The sequence below is a fragment of the Oryctolagus cuniculus genome, chromosome 5, assembly GCF_964237555.1.
Source record: "Oryctolagus cuniculus chromosome 5, mOryCun1.1, whole genome shotgun sequence".
Classification (NCBI taxonomy): Eukaryota; Metazoa; Chordata; class Mammalia; order Lagomorpha; family Leporidae; genus Oryctolagus; species Oryctolagus cuniculus.
Window position 1 is genome coordinate 111,030,156 of NC_091436.1, and position 14,798 is coordinate 111,044,953.

A 14,798-nucleotide genomic window follows, 5' to 3' on the forward strand; every position below is an offset into this window, starting at 1 on the left:
GCATATGTATGTGTGTTCATTCATGTAAGAAATGTGTAGACTTTGTTTTTAATGAGAATAAAAAGCAGGGATCTGTAATCTGAGTTGCATACATATCCAGTATCATGTTTCAGAATCAAGAAGCCGGGAACAGAATATTAGCCAATTTGCCACTTTGATGGTTCAGTGGAAAATTTTTTTTAACTGTGGAAAACAATAAAAAAATATAGTAAATGATGGAAAATATCCAATTATATTTTACTTTATAAAACTGATTACATGATATGGCCGGTGCCGTGGCTCACTTGGTTAATCCTCTGCCTGTGGCGCCAGCATCCCATATGGGCACCAGTTCTAGTGCAGGTTGCTCCTCTTCCAGTCCAGCTCTCTGCTGTGGACCGGGAAGGCAGTGGAAGATGGCCCAAGTGCTTGGGCCCCTGCACCCGCATGGGAGACCAGGAAGAAGCTCCTGGCTCCTGGCGCAGCACTGGCCATAGCAGCCATTTGGGGGGTGACCCAACGGAAGGAAGACCTTTCTCTCTGTCTCTCTTTCTCACTGTCTATAACTCTTCCTTTCAAATAAATAAAGAAAAAAAAAACTGATTACATGATTTACATTTGGTATGAAGATACAGCATTAATGTTCATAATAAAAATACTAGTGGAACCTTCTGTTTTTTAAGCATACATGCAGGAAATGTACCTGAAATTCCACATAAAAACTAATAAAAGGTATCTGCAATCCTTAAAAAACATATGCAAGAAAGGTATAATTAACCTCATTTTACAGAAGTAATGTCACGATAGTAAGATGTAGGAAAGGCTATATTTAAACCAAAGTTTGATACCCCAACCATTTTCCAAAAGTCTATATGGATTTCAAAATTTGCCCAAGTTTGATTTGGAAAGAAAATCTAATATCTCAGATACTCTTACATAATTTCCATTCTTTATCACTGTAATGAACAGTGACTTAAAACATTATGATAAAATATTTAACTTGAAACTCTACTTTAATCTCTCTTCAAAAGTTCTGCTCCCATCATAGAAAAATATAGATAAAAGAATCTGACATATTTCACAAAGCATGACCACAGTCTTTTGTAAAACAAATGAATCCATTTATAATCTAACTTCTGTTTTGACATTTAAAAACACATGATTAAGTAAGTATGAAAGCAATTTCAGGCTTGTGTTCTTCAATCCGTAAGTCAAAACTCTGATTAAAAGAATAAGGGTCTATTTCAAGTTTATATCTTTGTATATACCATGCAGTCCTGTGTTAAGAACATAGAGAAGGTACCATTCCATGTTAAGCAATTTTTTAAAAAAGTATTTCCTGTTGCCAGCATAATGTGTAACATTTATCTGGACATTGTAGTTTCTCCCTAAGTATCTGAGTCAATAATAAAAATCGCTGTTTTTCTTGACTAACAGGCACCAGTCTCCCATATCCAACATGAAGATTAATTTTCTAATCTCTTTATATAGAATATATTAATTGATACCCAAAAGATTACTTAGAGTAAGGGAGAAAAGGCCAGTTATTTGATATGTTGTTTTACATTTCAGTCTCTTCCATTTTATTATGAGACAGAAAAAAAGCAGAGAAGTTGTCCTACTCACACACCACTGGATGCCTCAAGAACAGCTGCTTATCTTTCTATGCACAACAAAATACAGAATGAACCATTTTAAATCAGCAACTGGTTACTGAACAACAATTTTAGTCTCTCTGCAACAGTGTTTCATACGTTACAGTGAGAGAAATTTTAGACACTTGCATTCTCTTTGTGAAGCCTCTCTAGAGGCAAGTCTTACCATTACACACAGGTTTCCCGTCACCTTTGCCACTCAGCGTGACTTGGTCCCTTCTCTGTCTCATTCTCTGTCCACACTCACACACATATGCCACGTTTCCTATCTTTGAACTTCATAGTCTGCCTGTTTTGATATCAGGACATTTTTCAAATTTTCTGATACCACTGGACTCCCCCCTTCCCCATATCTTGTTTAACTTTCCCAACAAGACATGGGGAAGTGAGGGGAGAGAGAGAGAGACAGACAGACAGACAGGAATAAAATTGATGGCTGTGAAGAAGGAAGCAATGACTAATATATTCAATCTAGTCTCTACATTGAGAAACATTTTTGGGTTAATTATGAAACCAGTACATGTTCATTAAAACAAAAGATATTAATCAACATTTAATGAAAACAGAGAAATGACACACTGTTAAACTACTGATCACAACATCATGATCTCTCTTCTATAAAATAAGAGTATAATGGGTTGCAATAAGTAAGCAAACATCTCTAATTTTGCTAAATTCCCTAATTATTTCAAAATATAAAATTTAAATTAGGAATAAATTAATTTATGGAATTCACTAAGAGCAGTGCATAAAATCTGTGAATGGAATGAAGACAGTTGTAAATGCCTTTTAAACAGGGAAGATTATAAATTCCAATTGCTTAAAAATAATCTTCATAATGGAGTAATATTGAAATTTTAAACTGTTTCTTTAAACTTTCCTGCTGCCATTTCAAAAATATAAAGTAACTTATTGTTTAATATTTATTTACATTGAAATAGGGCTGGCTGGCGCCGTGGCTCAATGGGCTAATCCTCCAACTGCAGCGCTGGCATCCCATATGGTTGCGGGTTCTAGTCCTGGTTCCTCCTTTTCCAGTCCAGCTTTCTGCTGTGGCCTGGGAGCGCAGTGGAGGATGGCCCAGGTGCTTGGGCCCTGCACCCGCATGGGAGACCAGGAGAAGCACCTGGCTCCTGGCTTTGGATCAGCGCGGCGCACCAGCTGCAGCGCACCCGCCGCAGCGGCCATTGAGGGATGAACCAACGGTAAAGGAAGACCTTTCTCTCTGTTTCTCTCTCACTGTGCACTCTGCCTGTAAAAAAAAAAAAAAAAAAAAAAAAAAAAAGAAATAGGGCTAACCATGAAAATGAGACTGACTAATTTCATGTAATTGTTTTTAATGCAATGTGAAGAAAAATGTATTTATATTAATGGAGTGCATAATATATATCATTGTATTAAATGATTTGGTTAACAATTACTTTATTTTCTTAACACTATGCATGATTTAAATTGATATTTATCAAGATATTGTGTTTTTTTTTCCTTCATACTATTTGTTGAACACTTTACTTAGTGTAGGGTTAATCTTATGAGTATAAAGTAAACTGAAAATAGATCTTTGTAAATTTAGAGTGGGAATAGGACAGAGAGGAGAAAGAAGGCTAGGAGCATAGGAAGGAGGGAGAGATGAGGGTGGGAAGTAAACTGTTTCTAAATCTGTATATTTGAAATACACGAAATTTGTAAACCAATTCAAATTCTTTTAAAAAGCAAATAGTATATAATACTAAGTAACAAATGTACATAAAGCATGTTAATATTTCTTATTCCTCCAACTTTTTCATTTGAATTATTTCACAATAGAAGACTTTAAAAAGATGCTGACATACAGAAAAAAGATATTGAGTCTTGTACTATAACCCTGATATGCATATGCTATACCTGACTATATTTATTTGTCCAACTATATAAACAGTATAGAAGCTCTGTGATTCTAAATATAGAATTTCTTCATGGAGGTTAGATAGCCAAATAATAAAATAAGATATCAAAAAATAAAATAAACTGGAAAATTATGTTTCTAGAAAAACAGTCATGATTACTTATTTATATAAAGAGAACACTCTATATTATGTTGATTTATACCAATCTGTTTGACAGCAAAAATAAAATGGAGTTTTCCATCCCTTATTTTTGTGCTTTCAGATATTACACACTATTGTATATTTCATGCTTTATTGTATTTAATAATAGGACACTAAAAAGAAGATGAACATGAAAACAAGAAATGAAATGTATTTGGAAAGAAAAGGAATATAGCAAGACTACTGGTGGTGCAAGAGAAGTACTGGGATGAAATAGGTCACAGCATGAAAAGCCAAAGGTAGACCACCAATTGATCCTTAAAAAGATACAATGTCCTGAGAATTTTAAAAACTCTATAAATTTCTATTGTGTAACATCATGAAATGCAACTTCAGAACTTTAAAATAAGGTTTTGTTTCACAGCAAATACAGAGCATTGTACTACTAATAGTAATACATATGCAACTTCTGTGTCTATCTCAGCACAATTAAACTCAGACCACAGCATTTTCTCTACACTCACACTAGCAAAATTTTCTTTTTCTTTTAATCACTTTGGAAATTTTCTGGGTCCAGTGTTGAATAAAGAACAAAATTTTGCACTAGCTTCCCACAGGTATGTTAATTCAAATTTGGGCTTTCAAAAGAGATAACTAAAAAAAAAAAAAAAAAAAAAAAAAAAAAAAAAAAAAAAAACCAGTTACATATATGAATCCCAAGATACTTTGTTTACTTTTATCACACTGCTTTATAATCATATCATTGTTTGAGAGATACATTTCTTCACCTTATAATTCCTAAAAGTGTGGCATATTATATATTATAAGCTATAATAAACTGTTAGAAGAATTAAAAGTTCTCTATGAGACTTTATTGTATATTTGCTATATTCAGGTTATTAGAAAATATCTAACAGACTATCAAAGATTGATTAGTGGTAAGTAAAATTTGTTTTAAGTTGATTTGATCCCTCAGACATAGGAAAGGACCATTAAGTAATTCTCTTGGTATTTAACTCTAAGGTATTTAGATATTTATAAATGTTTCACTGATTCTACATATCTATCATCACTAATTCTACCATTTCGATCTGTCACTCAAATACATGCTTTAGATCCGAAAATGACACTGTGATTACATAAAATAGGCTCAAAGAGAGTGGTTTCATCCACAATTCAAAGCTGAACAACAGTAAGTGGATGCCAAACAGTCTGCTAAGCTAAATACATTGCTGGTTGTCACTTAAGGAAAAATAGCATCAAGTGCAGCACCTTGGCTTAATGATGACCAAGGATTTGGGGAAAGGACAGACTCTATTGGTCTAACAGCAGAAAATGGAGACCTCTTGGGAAAAGTTTACTGGGGCCAGAGATGTGGCACAGCAGATTAAGACACCACTTACAACACCAGCACATCAGAGACTCCATTCACGTCCCAGCTCCCTGCTAACATGCCTGGGAAAGCAGCTGAAGATGGTCCAGATACTTGAGTCCTTGACACACAAATGGGAGACGAGACCAGCATGGAGTTCCTGACTCCTGGCTTCGGCTTGGACCGGCCATGACCACTGTGGCTATTTGGAAAGTGAACCAGTAGATGGAAGATTCTTTGTGTGTGTGTTTGTGTGTGTGTGTGTGGTGTTTGTGTGTGTGTGTGTGTCTTCTCTCACTGTTCTGCTCTTTTAAACCAATAAATAAATGAGTTTTAAAATAATTAAGGTTTTTTTGATGCACAAAATTTTGAGACCCATTATGCTCTTTAAGACAATTAACTTCCTCATTTCTGTCAGTGATACTATCCAGTGGTGAACGAATGAACAATTAAGGTCAAATGAAACATAGGGGCCAGTGCTGTGGCGTAGTAGGTTAAGCCTCTGCCTACAGCACTGGCATCCCATTTGGGTGCTGGTTTGAGTCCTGGCTGCTCCATTTCCAATCCAGCTCCCTGCTCACAGCCTGGGAGAGCAGTGGAAGATGGTCCAAGTGATGGAGCCCCTGCACCCATGTGGGAGACCTGGAAGAAGCTCCTGCCTCCAGGCCATGGAGCTGTTGCAGCCCATAAGGAGAGAACCAGCAGATGGAAGATCTCTCTCTCTCTATCTCCCTCTCTGTAACTCTGCCTCTCAAATAAAAAAATAAATAAATCTTTAAAAAAAAAGTTCATGAAAGGGAAACTCTTCATGTGCTGTAATTATTAAACATACTTTAATAAAGAACATTCCAAACAAAAGTATGTGTTTTTTTTTCTTTCTAAATGTAAACATTTACTCAAATCCTTAATCATGGATATTTATTTATTTATTTTCAAATTTTAAAAATTTCTTTAATTTATTTCAAAGACAGAGTTACAGAGAGAGGGAGAGACAGAGAGAGAGAGAGTGAGGTCTTCCACCCTCTGATTCACTCCCCAAATGGTATAATAGCTAGATCTGAACCCAGGAGCCAGGAGCTTCTTCTGGTTTCCCACATGGGTACAGGGGCCCAAGTACTTTGGATCATCTTCCACTGCTTTCCTAGGTACATTAGTAGAGAGCTGGATCGGAAGTGGAGCAGCCAGAACACAAACCGGCACCCACATGGGATGCCGATGTTACAGGCAGTGGCTTTTATCTGCCATGCTACAATCTATCACGGAATACAAGCTGGCATAACTTTGGTCATTTTTTTAAAATACATATATTAGTCCTGTAAATACTTAAGTTCTGTATATATATTAAAAAACTTTTTTAAAAAAAGCAACTTTATGCTAATTGGATAATTGAAACTCTTAAATGCCCTGCATGTTTTAAAGTCTGATTTTTGATTTGTTCTGCAAAAATTAGAAAACTTCAAAACAACTTCCTAATTTTAAACCAAGAACTCTGCTTTTGAGAAAACATCCCAGAAGATTTGTGTCTAAATTAAACAGATCAATGGTTGATTTTAACTTAATTTACTAAACAATTTCACATAGCAGTCTAGAGATTTTGAGCTTCTTTCATAAGAGTGTAGTCATCTGGAAGGATTCTGCTATTTGGTCCAATTTCTCTCTGTCTAATGTTATTACTAAAGAACATTGCAGAAACCTAGAAATTCCTATTTGTCACAAACCTACTGTTGAAGCAATTCACAGCAAATTAAAACATATTTTACTGTTTTACAATTAACTTGCTGTATTACATTGTGTGGAAAACGTCATAACACTTTTTTCAACATAAAACTAGCATATCTGAGAGTCTTAGATTTATTCAATTTCCAGGTCCTGAATTTTTACTCCTGTGGTTAGGTAGCTCCATTCTGCTATAAACTTCAAGGTCTAGTGTGCTCAAGACCTCATAGATTTCTGTTTCTATTGTCTGATCTCTGCTGAGGTCAGAGAAAGCACGTTTGTATTATGAAGAGGTGACACTTAATTTTAATTAAGGTTCTAAAAACACAGTCTAAATAAAGAATGACAGTGTCCATAGCAACAATAAGATTAACATGCTACACAGTGTTTCTACTGTATAAATTTACTTAAAAAGATAAATTACTTTTAATGATGCCTGGAAAATATCTAATTTGAAATTGTTTCCTTCTCTTTTGAGGCCGAATTTGTTCTTAGAAATGTGAAGATATGAGAAGACTTCAAAAAGTTCATGAAAATGGAATGAAGATAAGCTTACTTTGGTGCAAAATACTTTTGAAATCTATGCATGTTTTTTATAAGTATTTTCCATGAATTTTTAAAGATCCCATATATATTATAATGAGACTTATCTAATATTATCTAAGAAGACTTCAGTGTCTAGCAGTAAAAGTTTATTTTTTCAAAATAATCCTAATGATGATACTAATGCACTCAGTTGCATTCAGTTTTACAGACTTACAAAGTAGGATGTGCCATCGAGTTCTCAATTATTTGTTACTTACTAGTTGACTTTTGGGGCAGGCATTTAGATTGGAGGTCGAGACGCCTGCTCCCACATCAGAGTATCTGATTCGATTCTGGGCTCCAGTTCCTGATTCTAGATCCTGGGAGGCAGAGATGACAGCTCAAGTAGTTGGGCTCCTTCCACCTAAGTGGGAGGAGTGACTGTATTCCCAGTTACTGACTTTGACCCTGCCTAGTCCCAGCTTTTTCTGAGCAGGTAGGGAGTGAACCAGAAAATGGGAGCTCCCTTTCTATCAATTTCTCTTTCAAAATTTTTTTTTGAAATTAAAAGTTTAACTTAATCATAATATAGATAACATCAAAATATATTATGCAACTTACCACATTATTATCTACTATGTATTTATTTTATATATTTGTAAGTGTAATTATGTTTACATATAGCAAAACAAAATTTGAGGACCAGGCAAAATCTGTTACTTGGTTAGTGACTATATATTATGATGGAATTAAATTTCAAAATCGAATTATTAGGGTGAAAAATAATCTATGAATAATTTTTATGATTAAAAATTAAAGCAATGGGACCAGTGTCATGGTGTAACAGGTTAAGATGATGCATGAAATGCAGGCATCCCATATGGGCACCAGTTTGAGTCCTGGCTGCTCTGTTGCTGTGGATTTGTTCCGAAAGGAGGAGTGCAATGGAGGCAAGAGACGCAGAGTCACCACCCAGACACCAGGAGTCGGATGAAAGCAGGTCAGAGGTGAGCAGCCTGCAGACTCATTTATTTCAGTTGGTACAGCAGCTTAAATAGTCAAGGCAGCCAATCTAGTCAAGGGGCGATTTATGCCCTAACCAATCACAGCCTATTGCCAGGCAGGCTCTGTTGCCAGGTGGGTTTCGAGGCCATGCCTGAGTAACTGACACTTATTTGCCAGTGGCCATCTTGGCATGACCTTCTCATTCCACCACACTGCTCCACTTCCAACCCAGCTCTCTCCTAATATGCTGGGAAAGCAATGGAGACGGCCCAACTGCTTGGGGCCCTGAACCCATGTGGGAGCCCCAGAAGAACCTCCTGGCCCCTGGCTTTGACCTGGCTCAGGTCTGGTAGTTACAGCCATTTGGGGAGTGAACAAGCAGATGGGAGATATCTCTCTCTCTCTCTCTCTCTCAACTCTACCTCTCAAATAAATAAATAAACCTTTAAAACAAAAAACAAAAATTAAGCATTTTATATAGAATATTGATTTATAATATCTTTAATTCCAGGTATAGATATTCTGATTTTACCAGAACTTAAGAATATGAATATTACTTTACTTCAGATTTTGATGGAACATTATTTATATAAATTTTCTGTTTCTTTCCACAGCTTATATTTAGCCAGCCTCAAATTTTATTTATTAGTCATATTTGGAGGTTTTTTTCTTCTACTTTAGCACAGCAAATTTTAAAATAAAAAAAGAAAGGAGGAGAGAGGATGGAAACTGATCATCTATCCAAAATAGAACACATACAAAATCAGCCAACAAATTGTCAACTGTCTCTTCCACTTTGATTTTGTGGACTATGTAAGCATTACTTACAAGTGATGCAATTCCTCTTATATTTAAAAATATACCCTTATATTTGCATTAATAGAAAAATGTTAACAAAGTATTAAATATTTCTCAATTCTGGTTATATTTAATAAGAAATTTATTTCATATAAACATAAAAACACCCAAGTTTATTCCCGGTAGTCTATTTCCTAAGTGTTTTCTTCTACTTTAATTTTTTTAAAGATTTATTTTATTAGGCCAGTGCCACAGCTCACTAGGCTAATCCTCCACCTACAGCGCAGGCACCCCAGGGTTCTAGTCCCGGTTGGGGCACTGGATTCTGTCTCAGTTGCTCCTCTTCCAGTCCAGCTCTCTGCTGTGGCCCAGGAAGGCAGTGGAGGATGGCCCAAGTGCTTGGGTCCCTGCACCCGCATGGGAGACCAGGAGGAGGCACCTGGCTCCTGGATTTGAATCAGTGCAGGTGCCGGCCGTAGCAGCCATTTGGGGGGTGAACCAATGGAGGGAAGACCTTTCTCTCTCTCTCTCTCTCTTTTGTGTAAATAAATATATTTATAACTTTATTCAATACCACAGTTTCCACCCAGCATTTTTTATTCATATTTAATGCTACATAGTGATTTAAATAATTTAATTAAGTTTATAGCAGATTTCTGAGTCTCACCACAATTAACCACAATTATTTTGTTGTGTATGAAATACAGAGAACTCAGTAAAGCTGTTCTTCTCCATAGCGCTAGGGTTGTGCTGTTGCCCTCACCCTACTGATGACATTGAACCATTATTTGGGTAGACCAAACCATAGCATACAGGAGTGTCTGATAGTCACTTGCCTGTTTGCTAATTCAAGTGAGCTACCCAGAAAGGAAGTAAACAGAACACAGAAATTAGAGAGCAGCATCAAGTCCAGGATAGGGCCTCCTTTTATGACACATTCCAAAAACTTCCTTCCATAGCAGATCAGCACTCAGGTGTAATAAACTTTCAGCTAACTAGGAATATAAGTGGGTTTTTACTTTCTTCAGTTAGAGTAAAACTCTTCATAGTTTATTCCATTTGAAGACACAATATTTTCGTGTTTTAGTAATACAAGGAGAAAAACACTTTATAGGTAGCAGCGAGCTCTTCAGAAGGCATTGTCACACTAGGGTAGAAGAAACCAGAGGTGTTATGTTCAAACTCATCTAATATGCACAAAAAATGTGATGAAAAAAATGAAAACCACAACGAACAGACAAATGATATGGATGAAGAAGTTGAACATAAAATATTAACTGCCAAGTGGAATATTACATTTTAGAATACTTGATATAATTTTTAAATAAAAGTCTATTTTGTTTTAAAAGTACAATTAAGAAAAACAAGTATTTCCATTGGATCTTCATTCATCAATATTGTATGTAATTGTTTACATATGTAAACAGTGTGAAGTATTTGGAAAATATTTTTGTATTACGTATTCTGAAAATAGTTGACATATTTAATGATGCAAAAATTGATTTTCATGAAATATTTAGCATGTCACACATTAGTGCCTGTCAAAAAAAAAAAAAGATTTCTTTTATTTGAAAGTCAGAGTTACACAGAGAGAGGAGAGGCAGAGAGAGAGACAGAGAGAGGTCTTGCATCCACTGGTTCACTCTCCAATTGGCCCCAACGGCCGGAGCTGCACCAATCCGAAGCCAGGAGCCAGGCGCTTCTTCTAGGTCTCCCACATAGGTGCAGGGGCCCAAGAACTATGGCCATCCTCCACTGCCTTCCCAGGCCATAGCAGAGAGCTTGATCAGAAGTGGAGCAGCCAGGTCTCAAACTGGCACCCATATGGGATGCCGGCGCTTCAGGCCAGGGCGTTAACCTTCTGTGCCTCAGCGCTGTCATACTTTAATTTTTTAAAAGATTTATTTATTTGGACGTCAGAGTCACAGAGAGGCAGAGGCAGAGGCAGGAGAGGGAGAGATGTCTTTCATATATTGGTTCACTTCCCAAATGGCCCCAATCCAAAGACAGGAGCCTAGAGCTTCTTCCAGGTCTCCCATTGCTTTCCCAGGCCATAGCAGAGAGATGGATCGGAAGTGGAGCTGCCAGGACTCAAACAGGTGACCATATGGGATACTGGCACTACAGGTGGTAGCTTTACCCGCTATGCCACAGTGCCAGCCCACTACTTAAATTTTGGCATATAAAAATTGAATATAAAATAACAGGCAACATACTACATTGAATTTTAAAGATTTACTACTTAATTCCTTTTCAATTTACCTATGAAATTTCTATCTATTATATTCAAATTTTTATGTCTCCTGTTACTGGCTCAGTAGTAGTAATTCTATTTCTAATTAAAATTTTTAAGCATTTTTTAATTATTTGGGAGGCAAAGTGACAGAGACACAGATCTTCCATCTGCTGGTTCACCGCTCAGATGGCTGCAAAGGCCAGAGCTGAATCAGATGAAACAAACATCCAAGCTGGATCAGAAGCAGAGCAGCTGGGACTCAAACCAGCACTCTGATATGGAATGCCAGCATCCTGCATGGTACTTTAACCCACTCAGCCACAATGCCTGCCCCGTGAATTAGAATTATTAGCTAACAAATGTAGAATTAGAAAAAGCATATCCAGAGAGGTTAAAATAAACTTTTCTTAATATGAAACAGTGACATATTTAAAAATTATAATAAAAACCAGGGGGCTGGCACTGTGGTACAGCAGGTAAAGCCACTGTCTGTAGTGCCAGCATCCCATATGGACACCAGTTGGAGTCCTGGCTGCTCCACTTCTGATCTAGCTCTCTGCTATGGCCTGGGAAAGCCATAGAAGATGGCCCAAGTCCTTGGGCCCCTGCACCCATGTGGGAGACCTGGAAGAAGCTCCTGGCTCCTGGCTTTGGATTGGCGCAGCTTCAGCTGTTGCAGCCATCTGGAGAGTGAACCAGCAGATGGAAGATATCTCTCTCTCTCTCTCTCTCTGCCTCTGCCTCTCTGTAATTCTGCCTTTCAAATAAAATAAATGCATCTTAAAAAAATCAATTTGTTAGTTAAATATTTCTTGATGTACTCTTAAAACATTGAGCTCCCTTTATTTATTACAAACAATGAAACTGTTGTACAAAACTAATCAAATCCCCGTCGATTCAACTACATACGTTTTAAAAGTTTTTAAGATATGCAAAATGACGTAAAAAATGAAAGACTCATTACCTTAGAATCAAAAGTAGTTGATTATAAACTTTACCCAACCAAGTAGAAGATAACTGTCATTTTGCTATTGTATTCTTAGTGGAACATTGTCAAGAACATTTGACATTTCTTAAATTCTCAAATTCGCATCTCATTTGTCTTTCTTTATGAAATTCATATTGATATGTTAAATTCCAGAAAGGGAAGAAGAGGATGGCCACAGTTCTATTAAAATATGTGTATTTATAAATGACTTGCATGGTATGAAAGGATCCTTAATTTTCAAAAGAAAACATGTTCTGTTTTCCTCATATCTTTTACTTTCTCTACTGTCTAATGATACCCAACTAATTTAGGATCCTAAGGAATATAATTAAATAATTTCCCCACTGTTGGAGAATCAGGGCTCTTATATTAGAATGGGAAACAGCAGATGAATATAAAGCTGCTAAATTCAAATAATTTCAAAAGTCAGAAATCATTTTTTTCGCAAATTTAAAGTGGCAATCTTTTGATTAGAATATGTTTTCAATGATTTTATAAAAATTCTACCGAAAGGAAGTGTATTGAATTAACATTTTCAGCCAACTATGCTTTAAAAGGCTATGTTTTATAGAAGAAAAGTGGGAGTATCAATAGGTGTGGTGTTACAAATTTAAAACACTGAGCCTTTCTGGCATAATAAAACAAGCTTTCCTTCACCCCTGAGTTGCTCTTACCTAGTCAACCCTATTATGATTTTCCATTTCAGAGTGAAAGCCTCAAGTTGCATAGATCATTTCATTGCAAATGTTAGATTGTCCTTTAATTCATACAGACAATAGATCTTCTGAATAGAGATGCATGCTCTGTGTTCCCTAGCTGATAGCGTTAGATTCTACAAGAATCACGGGAATTTTTAATAATAGTTGAGGTTCCATTAAACTTAGTTCTCAAATGACTTAGAGTTTATTCATCAAATAATTCAGAGTATAAAAGTAGCACATAAACATTAATTGAACAGCCATTAAGCAGTATGACTGTTTGGTTTTGGTTGATAGAGGACATAAAGCTTTGTACCCTGTGGTGAAAAACAATTAGGCCTTATGATGCACATGTCATTAAATATTATACTACCACACTTAGACCAGTTTCACTTTACAAATCAGCAGTCAGCTGTAGTCAGAAGCTTGCCCAAGTCATAGGAAGTCATATTTTTATTGCCATGTCTTATCTGCTTATAAATGTTGTCATGTGCCTTATGCTAATGGCAATGACTAATGGTTGTCTTTATAACTTCATTCAATCTCATAAAAAAGCTTCCTCAGGAGATACCAATCATAACTAGAGTGCTGCTTAAACTATTTTTCTGAAACAAAATAGAAAAAGCAATTACCTACAAAAAGTTGGATAACTTATTTTGTTCAGAAAATATCTGACAACTTCTATTGCTGAATTTGCCATGAGGCAAATTGATATCCCAAATAAGAATGCCTACTAGGTGCCTATATGTATGATGATCTAACCCTTTAAAGTTGTTCTGCTCATCTGCACCTAGGTGAAGATGTACGATAGAAAAACAAGTTGGAATAAATTTGAACGTGGTTGTCTGGAGGCTCAATGTTTCTAACAATGGAGGTAAGTCCCTTTGTGCATTTGTGATTTCAATTTTGAATTCTGTTGACAAGACAGGTACAGATACCTCATTATGGACACTAACATAAATGTTTAATCATTGAAGCAGCTGTTTGTTTCAGATGGAAGCTAAGCGGGACATTAAATTAATGTAAACAAATGAGAAATTTTTTTGATTGTACTGTACATTGCTCTAGCATAGCAGTAATGTGCAAATGATTTGTATGTCTGGGATGACTAGAATTTTAAGTTATAAATTCCTAAACCAAATACCAAAACCAAAAACCAAACAATAAGGAAATATATGTTGTTTCAAGAATATGATGAATGTTCATATCACTTCTGATAATAGGGTGGGAGATAGAAAATTCCTGGGAGGAAGAAATGTTGTCTACCATACGTGATGGATCTTTATAGAGACTTTGTCTAAAGAGTTATTGTAGACATCCTTCCAAATAGCACCTTTCTGTATTTGAGATGTTCAGTTTTTTGTTTTTGTTTTTGTTTTTTTTTTTTTTTTTCTGACAGAACTAGTATATATTTGGGCTTTAAATGTTTGTAGAACAAAATGGGATGGAATGGAGCACAATGGAACAGAACACAATAAAAAGGGACCATGATTTTTTTTTTTTTTTTGCTCTCTTGAAATTATAATTTGTTCTAAAACAAAAGGAGATAGAAATGTATGGCTAAATGTGTAGATGATTCAGAAGGAAGCTTCTATTTTCTTCTTTATAAATCCTGTACTTAAAGAGAATAATGAATATAACATGGCATATGTGTGTTCCATGAGACAGGAAATGGTGAAATATGTTTCAGAATCTCTTTTTGCTTTAAAAGTACTTAAATAATTTTTAAATCAAAGTGCATTTCTCAGGAACCAACCTTCACAAAGACCTTAGCATATATGTGAAGGAAGTTATAAGAT

At 35.9% G+C, this 14,798-nt stretch overlaps 1 protein-coding gene across 11 annotated transcripts in view; it reads left to right on the top strand.

Moving 5' to 3' along the window:
- The window catches only part of KHDRBS2 (KH RNA binding domain containing, signal transduction associated 2), a 702,022-nt gene that overhangs the window by 650,653 nt on the left and 36,571 nt on the right, over positions 1–14,798 (top strand). For 8 of the 11 annotated variants that reach the window (XR_011388994.1, XR_011388992.1, XR_011388993.1 and 5 more), the window contains exons 11-13: positions 3,831–3,960; positions 7,228–8,281; positions 13,794–13,873. The gene's annotated coding sequence lies outside the window, so the exon portion shown is untranslated. Of the gene's footprint in view, positions 1–3,830; positions 4,314–7,227; positions 8,282–13,793; positions 13,874–14,798 lie in introns of those variants that run through there. The other 3 variants (XR_011388997.1, XR_011388996.1, XR_007923253.2) reach the window with 2 other exon arrangements.